Below are 17030 nucleotides of genomic sequence, written 5' to 3'. Positions count from 1 at the left end.
CATCACGCTACACATGTTCTGACATTTAGAGGCGAGAAAATGTGTCCGTTCGAACGGAGGGAGCAAACAGACGGCTTCTGCTCGGAGCTGCGTGCTGACTCGAGGCCGATCGCCGGACTGAAGCCTTCAACGTAGAAACAGAGGAGGACCGCAGTTCCCTTCGTCTTAAACCTACTGACCATCAGGGGGCGACTCTACTGGTTGTAGAAAGAAGTCAGATTGTATTGAAGTCTATGGGAAGGTGTTCCTCCCAGTAAACGTTTTCCTGATGAGTTTATGGTGTCAGTCTCTAGTTTAGTCTTCAACACAACATGATGTTCAATTTGAAATGAAGCTTAATTTAGAGGGAAACACAGCAGGAAGGAGGGGAGGAGTTTGGGGGCGGGGCTCCTGTGTGATTGACTGCCTGTACACCCGATCAGGGTAAGGTACAGAGCAGGTTAGGTTGACCTTCTCCTCCAAGCACTCAAAAATCTCAAAAGCTGTCAGTCACATCAAGGTAGGTTGAGAATATATCCTTTGTGTGTGTGTGTGTTTATGAATAGGTCAGTGTGGGTCATCTGTTGAGTGTGTGTATTTCTGCCCATACAGTGGAGACCCAGATACCAGCTCTACGTGTGAGCTGTATCCAGCCAGGAGGTCTTGAATAGAAGCCAAGAGGAACACACACGCACATTTGTTGAAAAGTGTTCTCACCCTGTTACTGCATTTTTGTTCTTATTAATCTTTTGTCCATACCTCTGATATCAACGAGGCAGCTGAGCTGAGAGAAGACAAACACAGAGAGAGACTGAGAAGAAAACATCAAGTCTCATCGTACATATTTGGAATTCTTTTTGGGGATGTTTGTGCAATAAGACACGTCGAATTCTGCATAAATTTCACTGTGGAAGAAAAATAAAGAGATAAAGATCAAACCTGAAAGGAAAAGCAAAAAAAACTAGCAGGCACCATTTGGTCCCCATCAGCCCGAGACCTCGCTGCTTCACCTCCACCTCCGCAGATACAGATTTATAAGGAGCCAACAAATTACACAAAAGACTACAACCAATATTCAAGCACTCAACATCTCTGCTTCACATCGGAGGAGCACAGAAAGGAGAACATTCAGGTAGCTTTTCCCTCCAGCTCTGAATATGGATCAGAATAATTCTATTTCTAAATAGTTCCCCCTGAAAGTGAAAAGAGTGGGGACTGTTATTCAAGACCATCTGCAAAGCCGGGTTTCAGTTCAAGTTAACTCTGCAAAAAAAAAAATCCACACCATTTAACAGTTTAACAGCGAATTATCTATTTTGTAAAAGTTAGTACTCCACTGTCGCCCTGACATTAAATTCACTGATTTTTTCATTAACTTCCACAATAACTTGCCATGTTGTCTTTGCTCCACAGTCTGAAATGAATGTATCCTCTGCTGCTGAGGACTCCTGAATGGATACACGTGAGAGTAAAATCTTTTTTTGCTCTTCTGTAACACCTCAAACATCCTGCAGTCACTGCCTTCATTTTTGGGGGTGTTGGCTGTGCAGGTTTTGGTAGCTGCCTGAAGGCCTCAGAGTGGGCATTAACGTTTGTTTGTCTAAAACACGGATGTCCTAGCAAACAGTACAGAAACAAAATGCTGTTGATGTTATGAAGATTTGCAACCAGCCGTATAAACTGAAGGAGTTCTGAACAGTCGGACTTCTCCCACAGCTGCTATTACAGCCTTTCACAAATCAACAAGATAAATCAGAGCCACACACACTTTTTCCCCCTTCGGCTTCTCTTTGCTTTGTGAACTGCGACTGAAAGTTCGGCAGGTTGGCGGCCTTTTGCAGTCATTAAGGTAAGCCTTATTTTGGCTACTGTAATCGAATCACGTTCGTGTTACTATTTTTCCTCTTGAGCCATGAAAGAGAGAGGGGGAGGGAAGGAGTGACGGGGGAGACGAGCAAGCGAGCTCTCTGGCCGAGGAATGCAAAAGGGAAAATAAAGCTGAGCAGAAGAAAAACAAAGAGCGGGGCGGGAGAGAGACAGAGGAGGAGAGAGAAAATCAATACCTTGCCTTGAGAAGACAGGCCTACACCAAAGGTGCAATTATGCTAAATGTGTTTTGTTTACGCGGCAGCAGGCCACAGAAATTTCACAACCAGGGGGGGTCGAGCCAAATTAAAACATTATGACTCCGGGGTATAAAAACTCCACACAGATTTATCCAGACTTCTGTACCCCGCCTCACATTTTTTGGTATTTTTATGGGAACACAAGATGACATGAAGGGCAACGAAGGGCTTTACATTAAAGCTGTTTTTCTCTCTGTGATACTTTTAGCTTATTGTTAGTCCAGAAATAAAACTTTATTTCTCTCTGGATGTGACGGCCTTGTTTCACGGGGAACTGCTCCCTGTTCTTTCGACACCACTTCACTGGGTTTGTATATGTGACTTTTCTTTCCAAATTTCAATGTGGAAGTGTAGCTAAATGGACAGTTTTGGTCTGAGATGAAAGGAAGTGAACTCTGGAGCTTCAACCCCAAACTTCTTCAGCACAGCACTCAGCACTGTGAACTGTTTATGTCCAAAGATGACCTTTTTTTAATGTTTAGCATACTTCCAGACAAAAATACATTTTTGTCTGGAAGAAAGAATCTGAGTATCTAACAGGCAGCTCCCGGGAGGCGATGTGTGGAACTGGATAAATGTGAAGTCTGTGCATAAAAACAGTCCGTATCCAAGACAAAAAAAAAAAAAAAAAAAAAAAATAGAGACAGAAGCCTTTCACAATATCTGAAGAATACCACACCCGTGGGGACGGGGTACAGCGAGAAGCTGTCAGACTGCATGCTGCTGTGGAGAAACCATATGTACAGAGAGCTTTACATTGTGTGGGCTATGAATGTGCCCAAGTTTACAACAGCAAACCTTCAGTCCGGTCTCCTTCACGGTCCAGATTCGATTCACGCGGCCCAACTGACTAAAGACCATGTGACAGCGGCCGGAGCATCAACAGGACAGCTGGACCCCACAACAACACAGACACATGAGGGGTTGTTGTCACAGTGTGATGCTGCTGTGCCCCATTTGGAGATGTGGCGAGTTGAAAAGGAGGGAGGAGTGCTGGTTGATTAGAGGAGGGTCAACTTTACAAAACACCGCCACACCGTAGCACGACACAAGCAGCCACAAAATTATCAGCAGCTGTTTGCGGGGGGCCTGTTCAAACAAGGGCCATCTTACTCCTGAGGACCTGAGCGCCAGTGTCGCCATGCTAATTCAATCAGCGGCCTTTCTCTGAGGGAGCGGAAAGTCCCTAATTGTGAAAATGACATCCAGCTTTGAAATCTGAGCCGACATTTGAGGGACAAGATGACAGGTGACTGTCACAGCCGCCGTGCTTTTCTGGCTCTTCAATGATGGAAGTGACAGGAGCGGTGGAGAGCTGAAAACTGCATTACCCATCCTGCCCAATTCGCCAGGGAATCACCAATTTGATAGAGGAGGGAAGGGGAGGGGCTCAGTGGCGGCACATCATGTCAAATAAAAAGCTGGGTTGATATTCGCTGGCACGCCTGCAGAAACCAAAGTTATCATCAAGAGGTGTTATCTGATTTCTCGCCGGGTGCCAGGTGACGAGTCGAGCGGCGCTAAAAGATGAAAGCAGAGGCGAAGCTAATTCACCTGGTGAACATCACGCCGGAAAACGATGAAAAAACATCCGCTGACAAGGCAAACGATACTGTGCCATGTTGCCCTGTTTACTTGAGAGAGGAGTTCAAACAGAATCCAACAGGCCTGTAATCGTCTGGAGCAAACCTCCGAATCAGGTGCCGGCAGGAAGAAGTCAAATCTGGCCTCAGCTGCTTAAAGCACTGCAGATCACTTGTCACCTTTATCAGCTGATACTATTTCCATCCTCGGCCTCTAGCCCGTTCTCACCCACCGCAGAGGTCGTCTAAAGGCGGCAACTGCAATTGAGGCCCAATAAGCACGGGGGGGGCTGAGGTATGGACGGGTGTGTGCAGTACATTAGGCCTGAAATGAGGGGGAAAGACTTTGTCATTGAATAAGCTATAAGGGAAGATTACAGCTGTGAAGCTTTTCACTCACATTGTTTCATCCCTCAATGCGGAAGAAGGCAACAAGGGGGAGGGGACACATTCTCTTCTGAGGTATCCGGCCATGTCCTTTCAATTCCCATCACAGCCCCCCCCCCCCACTGCAACACTGACATGCTAATCACAGAGTGGTACACAACTTCCCAGCAGCATCTTTGACGATGAGGTGAAAATGTGACGTGCATCGAACAGCAGCAGTTGTGTTCTTTAAGGACGATCTTCTTTCCTCTCCCGTATTCTCTTTTCAGCCCCCCCCTGTTTGTTTTCATACCCGCTCCTCCTGTCCCTCCAGCCTTCTCCTTGACAGAGCTGGCAGCCTCGGTCTCAGAGGAATCTTTGCTTCTACCCCACCTCCTCCTCCTGCTGCTCTTCCTCACACTCCCAGCCTCCATTGCTTCCCTCTCCTTCACTCTAATATAGAAAGAGTCCACATGCAGTTGGACACGGAGCCCCCCGACCCCCCGCCCCCGCCTCTCTCAGAGTCCAGTGTTGTCTGCCCATGCCACCCACGCCAACAGGTCAAGTGCATGCAATCGTCCCAGCAAACGACCTGCACCGACTCAGATCAAGTGAGATCATGGACTCGGGGTAAAAATATCTCTCGCATTTGGCCGCTGTTCAAAGCCAAAGTGCAAATTGGCTTTGTGAGTGGAGGGGTGGTGTTACTTCGGCTGGATCAGAGCTGAATTTTTGAACATCTTGGTACATTAGATACCGTCAGCAGCGTCCAAAATGAACAAAAGACGATTCTACGTTGCGTTGTGTGTGTGTGTGTGTGTGTGTGTGTGTGTTTATATTGCATGGTTGTTTGAAGGGCAACGTGTCCCGGCCAGCAGATAAATTGGAGCCAAGTGGACGAGGGGCCAAAGTCACCTTTGGAATAAGACTTGTGTGGGGCTGTGGGGGGGTGAGTCTGGGGGAAACACTGAAGCACCTCATGCTACGCTGTGCAGGAAGCTGATGGATAGCTTGCCCTCAAACTGGTTCTAATCTATGACCCCGACTCATGAACGGGACACAATTCTCCATTGTTCAACACTCATTTGGCAAGAGAAGGCACCTCGGTGGCCAGCCAGACACACACACACACACACGGTGGCAGCTGTGAATTGTACACTATCTCACATACACAGACAGTTTCTGTTTCAAATTACGTGACAATCACAAACTAATACCAACACGTATCGACAGTTGAGTATGTGTAATATGTGTGAGCATACTTACACACACACACATAATATTGCTGTGGTTAGCAGAGAGGACACCCTCATCTGTTTACAAGCCTGCACGCCAGTGCTGGCTTCAGCTATTAAAATGGAAAGCATCAAGTAGAGGTTCCAATTACAATCATGGTAGAAAAAATTTAAGGTGCTTGAACGGGCTAATAACCACTAAAACCCCTCCATACAAACATGATTGAACCGAGTGCACACTAGCAGAAGCTCATTTCCCATGGTATGCCAGCCATTTTTCTCCATGCATGCCTTTAATCTCATTGACATCACAGTCATTAGTACACAGGAGGCTGTTCTGTAATTGGTGCATCAAATGTTTTCAGATTTGGATGCTGAATTTCAGCAGATGTGTTGACTCTGACTACTTTTTGTGTCTTATTATTATTTTTTTTAGATATATTAGCAACTAGTCCTCAGCTAGTGAAGCATCTTAGTCACCACCCACATTCTCTGCAACCACAAAGCACAGAGGTCAAGTCTATCTGACTGAGACTCCACACACGGCTGGCGCTCTCTGGATTCCATCTCGTTAACAAAAGCAACGCCTCAGACCACCACCGAGCATCGTCCACAGCCTCTCCATGTGAATATGCACAAGATCACACACATACACAGCTCCGCCAGCCTGCAAACTGTCAAACACACACACACACACACACATACGTGCAGGCCGAGTCATCTTAGGTTACCTTCAGACAAAGTCTCCCCAGACCCTTTTTATGTGCTGTAGATTCGACACAAAGGGGGGGAGTCTGTACATTTTGTGTGAAATTCCCACTTTGAAGTGAGTGACGCACTTGAAGTGAAGGAAAATAGCTGACATCAAAGAATGGCCCAGGTTCCTCCTGGCTGCTTTTTTTCTAGACAAACTATGTTCAACCCCACTCTGCATGAGAGTCTTAAGGTTGGCTCCAAGTGTGCAAGAGGCAATTTAGCAAAATTGTTAGACTTGAAATTTCCTCCAAATAATAGTCATTGCTTACTGCATACTGGCATTAAAAAAAAGAAACACCTTCCTTTCTCCTCGGCACTTATTCTACGTAATGACTCGAGAGGCCGAGCAAATATGAGATTGTCAGACTGACTTTTTGCACTTTTTCACTGCTTGCTTGAGCAGTTTTTATTCTGATGACTTCAATCATAAGTCACATCAAGATAAGCATATCAGCAAAATTCCTAAAATTTAAAAGAATATGCAACTGACATTTCAGTCTCCGTCTTCTCCAGCAGACAGACTGAGGCTGTCTTGGGAAGAAGCTGCAAAAGTTTATTTTATTTTATTTTTTATAACAAAAGTTTCCACCAGCACACTTGAGATGAAAATGCCAATAACCCCAGAAGGATGGAACATAACAAACTGCCGTTGACTGCACATAAATATGACACCACAGCTCACGTCTCATCTGCTCAGTTCCCTTAATATTCACAGCCCATACGACAGAAGCAGAGGCAAAGGCCACGATCCATCACGCACAAAGCTGCCTTCTTTCTTTCTCTCAGCGTCTACCTCCACTAAAGTCTGGCTGCCCTTCACAACACATGCCATTCTCAGGCAGTTCCCCCAAAGGCGTCATCCAAACAAGACCCCTCTGTGATTTACAATGGAGGGGCCCACTTCATTACTAACTGGCTACTTTGGCAGCCTTGGGGCCGGACTATTAGCTCCACATGGGGGTAGATGCCACAGGGTGTGTGGTAAAACAAAACATTGTAAAAATGATAGATACAGATGGAGGTGCAGATACTGCTCGATGTTGAGTTTGTGGTTGACCATCCACTGTCTGATCTTTTAATCCTGATATTATTTGGACACTCTTTCATTATTTTCACACTTTTATTTCAAAATTAAGTCCATTCATTTTTAGAAGCAGGTCCTGGAAGTCAATAAATTATTTTCTCCCCAGAAAGCTGCAGAAGAAAACAAACCTCTGGGCACTGAACCGTTGGTGCCATCCTGAACGATGCACCACTGTACGAAGCTGTAATCAGCATTTCAGCACACCCATCTCCGTGAAAACAAGGTAAGTAAAACTGGGTTACATGGGCAGATAAATAATCTGGTTGGCTGGAAAGTGGTTTCTAGTGTTGCCAGTTCGGCACATCTCCTCTGGCATCGGCTCCTCCCTGAGCCCTGGTGCAGCCCTAACCCACGGCAGTTGGCAAGCAGCGAGACGGCCATCTTAGTGATTGCAGAATTGGGAGCACCCCGGCGCATCAAAAAGACAGTTTGGCTGTAGTTTAAAAATCCACTAAACCCCAATCTGCTCCTTCCTATTTTTGCCCTTATGGTATATCCCTGGAGGGCGCTGGTTCAAATTCATTAGTGCTCCTTTATCTCCATGAAAATGGAAGGCCCTCTGCTCTCCCATCTACCTCCTGTTTCTATGCTGCAGTCCCCATTTCCCTCCTGTTGCCCCCCCATCACCCCCCGTCTCACCGTTTCCAACTCTCTTGCTGTCTTTTCTCATTTCATTATTTCCACCTCTCTCTCATTTTCCACTACACTAACTCAAGGGTAAGTGTGGTGGGGCTGCGAGCAGCATCCCCCCCGTCTCCGCGCCAGACCTGCTTTTGTCTTCCCTTCTGTCCTGGTGTTTGAATCCCCAAGTCCACCCTGTTGAGACCGCAGACTGGGGGGGAGATGTCTAAAGAAAACCCCTCCCCATCTCTCAGACAGAATCTGAGCATCTTCGCCAAGCTTTGCGTCCTCTGCTTTGTACTTTTTTTTTTCCCTTTAAATAAAACTTAAAACTAATTTCGTCAAGGACGAGTTCTGATTTCGTTCTGATTGGCTCATCCAGTGTGCTTTACAGCTGTGTTTAGTGAAGTGCATCTCTGTTCCTGTTGGCATGGTTGAGGTTTGTAGTTCCTCCCTATCTTCGAAGTGCATTTCTCTTCTAGTTCCCTCCTGGTGGCATCAGGCTGCAAGCACAATCAGAGCAGCGTTGGTTATACGCTTCCCTCTGTGTCAACATCATCTCCCCAGATCAGCAAATAGACAGACTGATAACAGCCTTATTTATTTCCCTTAAAAAAAAAATCCATCCACTTTACGTCGACTCTGCTCGTCAGAGTCCCTCCTCAGCCAGATAAGCTAACAGGTGACTGCTTACATTTTCTGCTTGGCGCTGGAGGGATTTAAACAACAGCCTGAGAATGTGCAGGTAGTGGGACAGCATCCAGGACGTTCCCACCAGATACGATGACAGAGACTACATGTTCACAACACAATCCCTGAAAGGAGAGATGCCAACTAAGTGTTGTTTAATTAGATCTCTGTCTTCACAGAGGCCAGACCGACAAATCGGCTTGTTCCACTACTCATGTTAGCAGACAGCTGTGAGCATGTCAAACATACTTTTTACCAACTGGAACATCCCAGACGAGTCCACGGGGGAGGGGGGGTCTGCAATGATGAGGCTGTTGATGAGCTGACGAGCCAAAATTGTCGAATTTGGCAAATAAATTTGTTTGACTTCAGTGAAGAGAGCCGGAAAGTCTGAAAGCACAAAACAGGTCTTACAGTAGCTCAAATCTGCCTTCACATCATTATCACTGTGTGATGATGCACCATTAATATTATTTTAATATGATCTTTCATAATTTTATATGGTATCCGCCTACAGCCAGAGCAAATAATAGTTGTAATAAATTCAGCACCTTTTTGAATATAAATCTAAAAAAAGAGAGAAGTATGATTCAGTCTTCCTTTCACCAAAAACCAGATGGTAGAGAAATAAAATCTCCAAAAGCATCATTCATCCATGGACTTGATCCATAAACAAAACAAAAGGGCGACAGCCCCCACTCCCCCCCGCACAGTGCTAATCTCCCATGGCCAGTATCTCTGATTGCTGTGTTGTCATCATTCCCCCAGCCTCCATCACTTTTTAATCAGGATTATCTTCCCTGACACAGGGACTCGGTTAATTAGGGGTCCGGCCTCTGTAGGTGCTCGGATTATTTTTATTCATCTTCTTCCCTGAATGAGCCAAACCTGCAGAACCCAAACAGCAGGTGTCTGCAGGACCCCATACTTAAAGAAACCTCAGCGAAAAGCTGCACCATCAGGGCGTCATCATTTCTACACACAGCTGAATGCCGCAGCGCTGCCTTTTACATTCATCTTCATCCCGAAAGACAAATGTCAGGAAAACAACTAAATCTTCAGCTCTTTGAGAAGAGGAGAGAGAACACTGGGTTGGCCACTCTGTTTCAGCAGAGAGCTTCTGTCTCCATTTACATACAAATTTCACCTTCCATCTTCCCAGGAGCTGGGGAAGGTTTTTACTCTCTCCGCCATGATGCGCTTGACAAACCTTTCTTTCCTGTTCGGGGGACAAGCTCAAGAGGCACGCTGAAAAAGTGAGAGGAAGCTCAATGCGTTTTGCCTCTGGTTCTCTCTCTTTTATGAGCCACTGGTATGCTGTAATATCTAGGCCGGAGCACACAGGCTTTGTTTCCATCGCACTGAAAGTTGAGGCGGCGTGCTGTATGAAAAGGTGCTCAGGCAACCAGAGCTGTAATTACTGAGGAGGCCTCGTGTTTTGTTTTTTTCTCTGTAATTATTATTTTTTTGTGAGCAAATTATTAATACAAAAGAAATTATTTCATTTCTCCAGCCTGACTACAGAGAGGAACACCTGAAGACCGTGTGGCATTGAGCATCTTCCAGTAAATGAGGCATCGTCTGCATACAAAGCAACCATCAGCCCGACCCGGCAGCGCTGCTTATATTCCCCAAGATGCACAGAGAGCCATTTTGTGTGGCTAAGTGGCCTACATAGCAAAGCCGCGCCATCGCTCATCCAAAGGGATGCGTATCCCCTGATGCATAGGGATGAACAATCAGCCTGACAGGCAGGTAGTTAGTCCTCCTTAACCCCAGCTTGTGCTGAGTGATGCAACAGAACATCAGGCCTCCTCACAGCCTCCTCTCCTTCTTCTACCCTTCCTCGTCTCCCTCTCTTCATTATTCCCCCTCCTCTCTCGGCTCTATTCACCAGCTCCCGCTCTCTATCTCTCCTACCCAGAGGCCCGTGTTTCTTTGCTTGCATTACACACAATTACTTCCATCCATCAATTATCTGCGTACTCCTCTTTAGCAACGCCACTTCCCTTTCTCTCTACTCTATGACAACAACCCCACACACACACACACACACACACACACTTTCCTGCATTTGCATGTTTTCTGCGACCCCCCCCATGTCTCACCTCCCACCCCTCTGGGCAAATGAGTGTACCTCCCCACACCCTTGTCCTACTTCCCCTTCTCCTGCTTTCTCTTCACCCCTCCCATCCCCCCCACCCCCTCTTATCCCTCGCAGTGCCAGATGTCCCAGAAGTTTGGGTGAGGGTGTGCATGTGTGGAGAGGCCGGGAACAAAAGGACAGGCTGGCCGGTCGGGGGGAGAGCGGATGGGTTGGTGGGTTGTGTCATCTGAATAGGCAGAGCCATTTTGCCCGGGGCTCTCTGTGAGCGCACAATAAGTACCATCGGATTAACAACACACACACACAAACACACAAAAAAACCCACACACCTCTTTTATAATCATTTCACACTGAGGCAACAGTCTGGGAAAATCCTGTGTTTAGTGTGAATTAGTCAGAAGTGGCTACTGGCCCGGTGTCCGTGACCCGTCACATCTCAGAGTGATGAAGGTCACACTCTGCCGAAGAATTATAATATTCCCGTACATTTCCACTTCATAGTAATAATTTGTTGAACTTTCAGCTTTCGGCTTCTCTTCAGAGGACTGATTCTAAAACAGAGTTCAAAAGGAAAAGTTGTTCTGAGTGTTAGGATTGATTTCATCCTGTGAATGATTAAATAAAGTAAATAAAGTTGGGATTTAGAGCTTCCAAAGAGCTGCCTGACAAACACTGCACACACTGGACATTCGAGTTTTGTTGTGTCAGACGTGGAACAATCAGAAGAACCAGTCACAGGAGTCGAGCTCGTCAGCTGTTCGATCTGTCCAAAGAGCCATCACGTCACTAATTACAGGCCTTTGTAAACGCCAAATATAAACACCATGTGCAGAGAGAGAGTGTAAACAGTTTGGTGCGTCATACGCCACAGTCACAGAGGGATGAATTGGCTCGTGCAGGAAACGGCGAGCGACTTTCGTTAGCTGTCATGCACTTAGTTTTGGCAAAGTGTTTAAAGGTTTATTGCCTCACAAGGACCTGACAGGCTCAAATTATAGAGCAAGCACAAACAGAGCTGTTTTTGGAAAACTGTTCCGCTCCACTGCACACAGATGGCTCAACAGGCTGGTGCGGGCCGTCCAGCGGCCTGCAGCAGCAGCCTTTAAATGAGCTAACTGCAACCTGTTCGGACCCTTCAGGCGTGAGAATGGGTGTCCTTGGCCCCCTCCCCCTCCACCACGTGTCTCCAGCCTCTCGGGGGTCAAACTGTCGGGGCGCAGAGGCTGTCCTTCCTGCCAGACCAAGTTTACAAAGAGAAGGAGGAGATGGACGCCGGGGGGGAGGGGGACCTCTGTGCATCAGTCGGGAGCAGACCAGCTGGTAATCACACTTAGGGAGGTCTAGACGGCGAGGGACAGGACCGGACACGCCCATCTGATGCCCGTCCTACATCCTACACTGGGTGTTAATTACTTCTCACCATGAAACACCAGTTCAGATTAACTCCATCACCATAAAGAAGATGGGATCAGGGCCACGGGGAGCTGGGGGGGGGGGCACTCTGATTGGCGTGCTTTCCTCTCAGGCCTTAAACTAACTGTTCAGGGAGGCTGAGGCTTCCGCAGAAGGTCTAACTCCAGCTCGTCGTCACAAACAGATTACTGTCACTTGATCAGAAGGAGCTGGAGCAAATCAGCTTTTTGAAAACCCGGAGGTACCCAAGGGAACAGGCAGAAGGCTGGGGGGGGGGTTGTCCATGTACTCTCCAGGGCCTTACCAGATAGCCTGGCAGGAATTACAGAGTCAACCTTCACTTCTGCACACAATGACTCGATGACTATAAATTCTCAGATTAAGACCCATATCTGGGTGACACCGAGGGCAAGAAAGCATGAAACATGTAAGTGAGGTTGACAGGAAAGTGACTTAAAAAAAAGAAAAGAAAAGAAAAGAGAAACTGTTGTGAAGAGGAAAGATAAATTGGGCTCTTCTTGGTTTTCCTCTTCATCCCTCTTCACCCTCTTCACCCAACGGTCAGACGAGATGGAAAGGTGGGCTTTAATTCGGCTTGCAGCGGATCAATCCTGCCGAGTTCACACCTTATCACAGCTTCATCTTATCTGTCCTCTGCCTCTAAACCCGCGTCATCTCCCCCCAGAACCATCGCAGGCTTGTTTTGGGGCTTTGAGCGGTGTGAGTTCAGGGGAGCTGGTGTGTGAATTGGACTTCTGGATGAAGGATAACGTCCGTTCTTCACCTCAGACGAGGTCCGCTGAGGACGGAGGCATTGAGCGAGGCTGTCCTCCTGCTGAAGGAAAACCAAGAAGAACTTTGGGACTTTGACTGCAGACACATTTTTGCACAGACAGAAGGCGTTTTTGGGGAACTCCAGCTTGTAGAGGCTTGCTGACCTATTTCACTGTGAGCTGCATCTGCAATATAATGCACCAAATAAATGCAGAGATGGTGTACCAGGGGTTGAGCAAACATTCAACATCTATGCAACAAAACAAACTCACAAAGATGAGTTTGTTGCTCTGCGGTCTCGTTGGGTAAAAACCAACACTCTGTATGTTTACAAACTCTCAGACACAAAAAGACGGTTTCAGGATTTAGAGCTGCAGTGATTATTTTTCCTGATAGAAGAAATGCTGCGGCAGCTACAAGCCACACTCTAATGCCAGAAGGTCAGTCCTGTTTTTCTGTTGCCAGAAGTCATTTTTAAAAACACTGAACCAAAACAACAGTTTGCCACAAAACAGTGACTGAGACAGAGAAATGAGAGAATAGATTCATCTGATCAATGCAAATTAAGTTTAAATGTTGGAAACGTATCAGTTCTGCTCTACCTGAATGTATGTGAACTGCCAGGCAGGAGACTCCATTACAAAATATACAGGACCATGTGAAACTTTCATCTGATTTTAATGTCTGGTCCTTCCTGCTCATTTCCCCTCACAGCGATCATCTTCCACTAAAATAAAGTCGGACTGAACTAGTGTGGAAATACTGTGACAAACCTTCATTCTTGATTAGCAATGCTTTCAAAGTCACTCACATGAGGATGTCAACAATTACCCTGATAATAAAATGCCGTTATCAACTTATTTTCAGTGTTTTAACGACACAATGCTCCTTTACAGCAGCTTTACAGCTCTTCCTGCTCCAACGGCCTGCGGAGCCTCACATACTGTCAAAGTGGGAGGCCACTTAAAACTGTCACATGTTACTCTGCAGATCTTCCTCCGCCCAGCAGAAGAGACGTGATTGACACCGAACAACTTACTCACGAACCAAAGAGGAGGGGAGGGGACACTCGACGGGACGAGACACAGTCACTGCTTTCAGTCGGGCTAATTGCACCTCGCGTCACTAGAAGAGCACTGATTTAGCACTCCGAGGAAATTAAAATGAATAAACACAATTAGCTGTGAGTGCAATTGCGCCTCTGCACAGCACAATCCTCTCTTTCTCTCTGCGAAAGTCATTCCACTGAAGCTGTTATTAACTGTGTTGTTCTGTCAAGTGCTTTGCAGCTAATGGCGACGCACTTGATGTCACTAAAATCCTCCAAATTTTGGATCAGACTAAAAATCATAGTGACTTAAAAATCTTGCACAATACGTGAATTAAATAATATATTTAAGCTGATTAATGTTTTGGTTTCATCAGAAGTCAAGCATTTATACTTTTATTGTATGATTTAAAGATGGAAAAGAGGCACAATAAATAAAGAGATCAATGCTAATCCTGATCCAATACATCTGTGTATGTGCCTTAAAAACTGCAGCATGATGAAAAATTCATAAATTAGTCAGAAAGTCAAACACCTGAAGTGAAATGCACTCTGAGTGTCTTACAGTCGCTTTGGTGGGCCTGTTGCTATCTAGAATCTCCTCCTCTGTCACCTGACCTTACAAATGGACAAAAAACACCTTTCTGTGGAGGTTAAAAAAAAAGAAAAGCAGCTCAGAAAGTAATAATTGCAAAGGAAATGAATTTCAAAACCCCAAGGAGAACACTTCTCCGAGACCCCCATACATGGGGGAGAGGAAAAAACAAGAGAGAGAGAGAGGAATCATATCGGGGGCACAATTCAATTAGCTTTTCTTCCAAGTGTAGGGAAAGAAGCTCCGGGGAGAAATCAAAAGTTTGGTCCAGCAAAAGAAGTTTTCAAGGATGTGATGTTCTCACAGCCGCCTTCCGCTCCACTCTTCATCGCCGCTGCTTACAAGCTCGCCACTCACAAACGCATCAGTCTGTTTTTTTTTTACAACACAGAATTGAGTTGTAAAAATTAAATAAAACAGCACCTTGCTGGAGCTGCTGTGACAGACACGCCGGTCACGCTCAGCCGGCTGTGCCTGGCAGCTTATCCTTGGCATTTTCATTGCCTTTTGTCTTTCTTGCCCAGTTATTCGACAATGATCAGAGGTGATGAATTGTTCAATTAAACACACATTAAGAATCCAGAACACACTTGACGAGCAGCCTCTCGGTCTACGAGTTGTCCAATTATTCTGAAGGACAAGACTCCTTCTTGCAACTGACAATCAACATGTGACTCTCATCAAAAGACAAATGGGTTTATTTATGCAGCCAAACAGGCCGATCACACAACGAAATACAAGACTGATTCCTCAGAGTTACGTAAAAAGGGTAAAGTCTGAGTTTCAATTACAAATGGAAAATTGCATTTGCTTGACTCACGGCAGAAAATAATAGATTATATGTTTACTCTCCACTGAGACAGAAAAACAAGCTCACAAAGACGTGAAATTAGCAAAAACACGCAACAAACACCACAAAGTGCTGAATGGAGGAGAATTCCAACCAAGACGAGCAGCTGATGCTGAGAATTCATAGAAACACAACAGCGCCTGAACGCATCAGTCCAGCAGACCCCCAGTAAATGAAATGCACTGCTAATCTTTTTTTGGGGCTTGCAGTTGCTGCTCTTGTGGTGGGGGGGTGAGGAGGAGGGATGGGGGGGCAGCGTTGCCTGGGGAAGGTTCATCCTTAAATCTTCTGATAAAATTAAGATCCATTGCAATTCAAATTGGACTCACTTGACTTACTGTAGCCGGCTATAACAAAAGAAGAAGAAGGAAAACAGGAGCGTCGCCTGAAGCTGGATCCAAACTTTCTAACTCAGTCAGACAAAAATCTAAAATTACTAAGAAACACACAACCAGGCAAAATTTAAAGGACATTCTACATCTGAAATAAACAGACAGAAGAAGAACTGCAAGAAATCTCACAAAAAAAAGGTTCATCTGAAAGATGAAGCTCCAACTGCAGCAACACACAACACACAACATCCACAATGCAGCACTAACAGGGTCTTTACTACATAAGAGAAATGTTTAATTTGATCAGGATCAGAACCAGGATCGGATCAGAACCAGGATCAGGATCAGAACCAGGATCAGGATCAGTCTGGCTTCATGAACACAAACTGATAAAAAGTTGGAGCAGCTCTGTGAATAAACTTAAACTTACTTTAACGGTGTGAGGGCAGAAATTCACCAACAACCCCCCGGTCGGTCAACAAGGCGCAGTGGGGGGGCCGTTTTTAAGATCCGTATCCAGTGAAGGCTGCCTCCATCTCCGACAGGACTCAACCCGCTATATTCCACTTTCTGCATCGGCCGAGCGCTCACTTGTTAAAAAAATGTGTGGGGGAGAAAACAGCGCTTTATTCCCGGTGTGTTGGTCTCCCTGCCCCCCCCCGGATCGGCTCCTCACCGAGAAGGGAATAAAGTAGTCCGCAATAATCCGAGCGCGTCGCCTCATCTATCTGTTATCTCCGAGCCGCAGCTCCGGATTCCTTTCTTCCCCAAATCCAGCTCCGGACTGGGGGGTGGGGAGGCCGGATCAGACCCCCCCACACATCTCTCTCTATCCGCCCTCCCCCTTCAGCCCTGTGCTGCGTTCAATGTCGCCTCATAAACTTCAGCGCTTCGTTTCTCCCCCGATCGTAAATCTCACAATTTGGGTGCATTCAAGTGTCCGCTGGGTCGGAAATCAGAGCACTCACAGAGCACACGAGTTACTTGAAATTAAAAAATAGATTTTAATTTCCTGCAGTTTTCTATTTGAACTGAAAACTGTACATTCCCAGTGCATTCTGGGTATTTACTGCAAAATATGGGCCAAGTATCTAAAAGGATGATTAACCATTTCATTTTCTTCCACGTTTGTCGAATTACTTCTTTCAAATGTTTAAAAAATACTAAACTTGTAAATGTTTAATGGCTAAAAACAGCCACGTTTAAAAAATAAAACACTTTTGATGAAATAATAATGTTGTTGTTGCATCTCATAGATAAAAAAATAAGATAAGCACATTTGTGAGGTGAATAAAAACAACGCTGAAACAAACGGACTGTTGAGAGTACGATGATGATTGTTTTTGGATTATTTGGAATTATTTAGTGAATAGTTATTTCTTCGCAGAGGTCACTCTTCCATGAAGATGTCCTATTTGTCCTTACTCCCACTGAAATTTAAACACGAGCCTAATTAGCATAAAACTTTTTT

At 45.7% G+C, this 17030-nt stretch overlaps 1 protein-coding gene across 5 annotated transcripts in view; it reads right to left on the bottom strand.

The window, feature by feature from the left end:
- The window catches only part of ptprsa (protein tyrosine phosphatase receptor type Sa), a 194288-nt gene that overhangs the window by 131452 nt on the left and 45806 nt on the right, over positions 1–17030 (bottom strand). For 4 of the 5 annotated variants that reach the window (XM_029500049.1, XM_029500052.1, XM_029500051.1 and 1 more), the window contains exon 1: positions 15990–16315. The exons of the other annotated variant lie outside the window; for it this stretch is intronic. The gene's annotated coding sequence lies outside the window, so the exon portion shown is untranslated. Of the gene's footprint in view, positions 1–15989; positions 16316–17030 lie in introns of those variants that run through there. 5 annotated transcript variants of the gene reach the window in all.

This window comes from Echeneis naucrates, chromosome 4 (assembly GCF_900963305.1).
Source record: "Echeneis naucrates chromosome 4, fEcheNa1.1, whole genome shotgun sequence".
Lineage (NCBI taxonomy): Eukaryota > Metazoa > Chordata > Actinopteri > Carangiformes > Echeneidae > Echeneis > Echeneis naucrates.
Note: the sequence above shows the minus strand (reverse complement) of the source record. Positions and strands in the feature narration are given on the sequence as shown.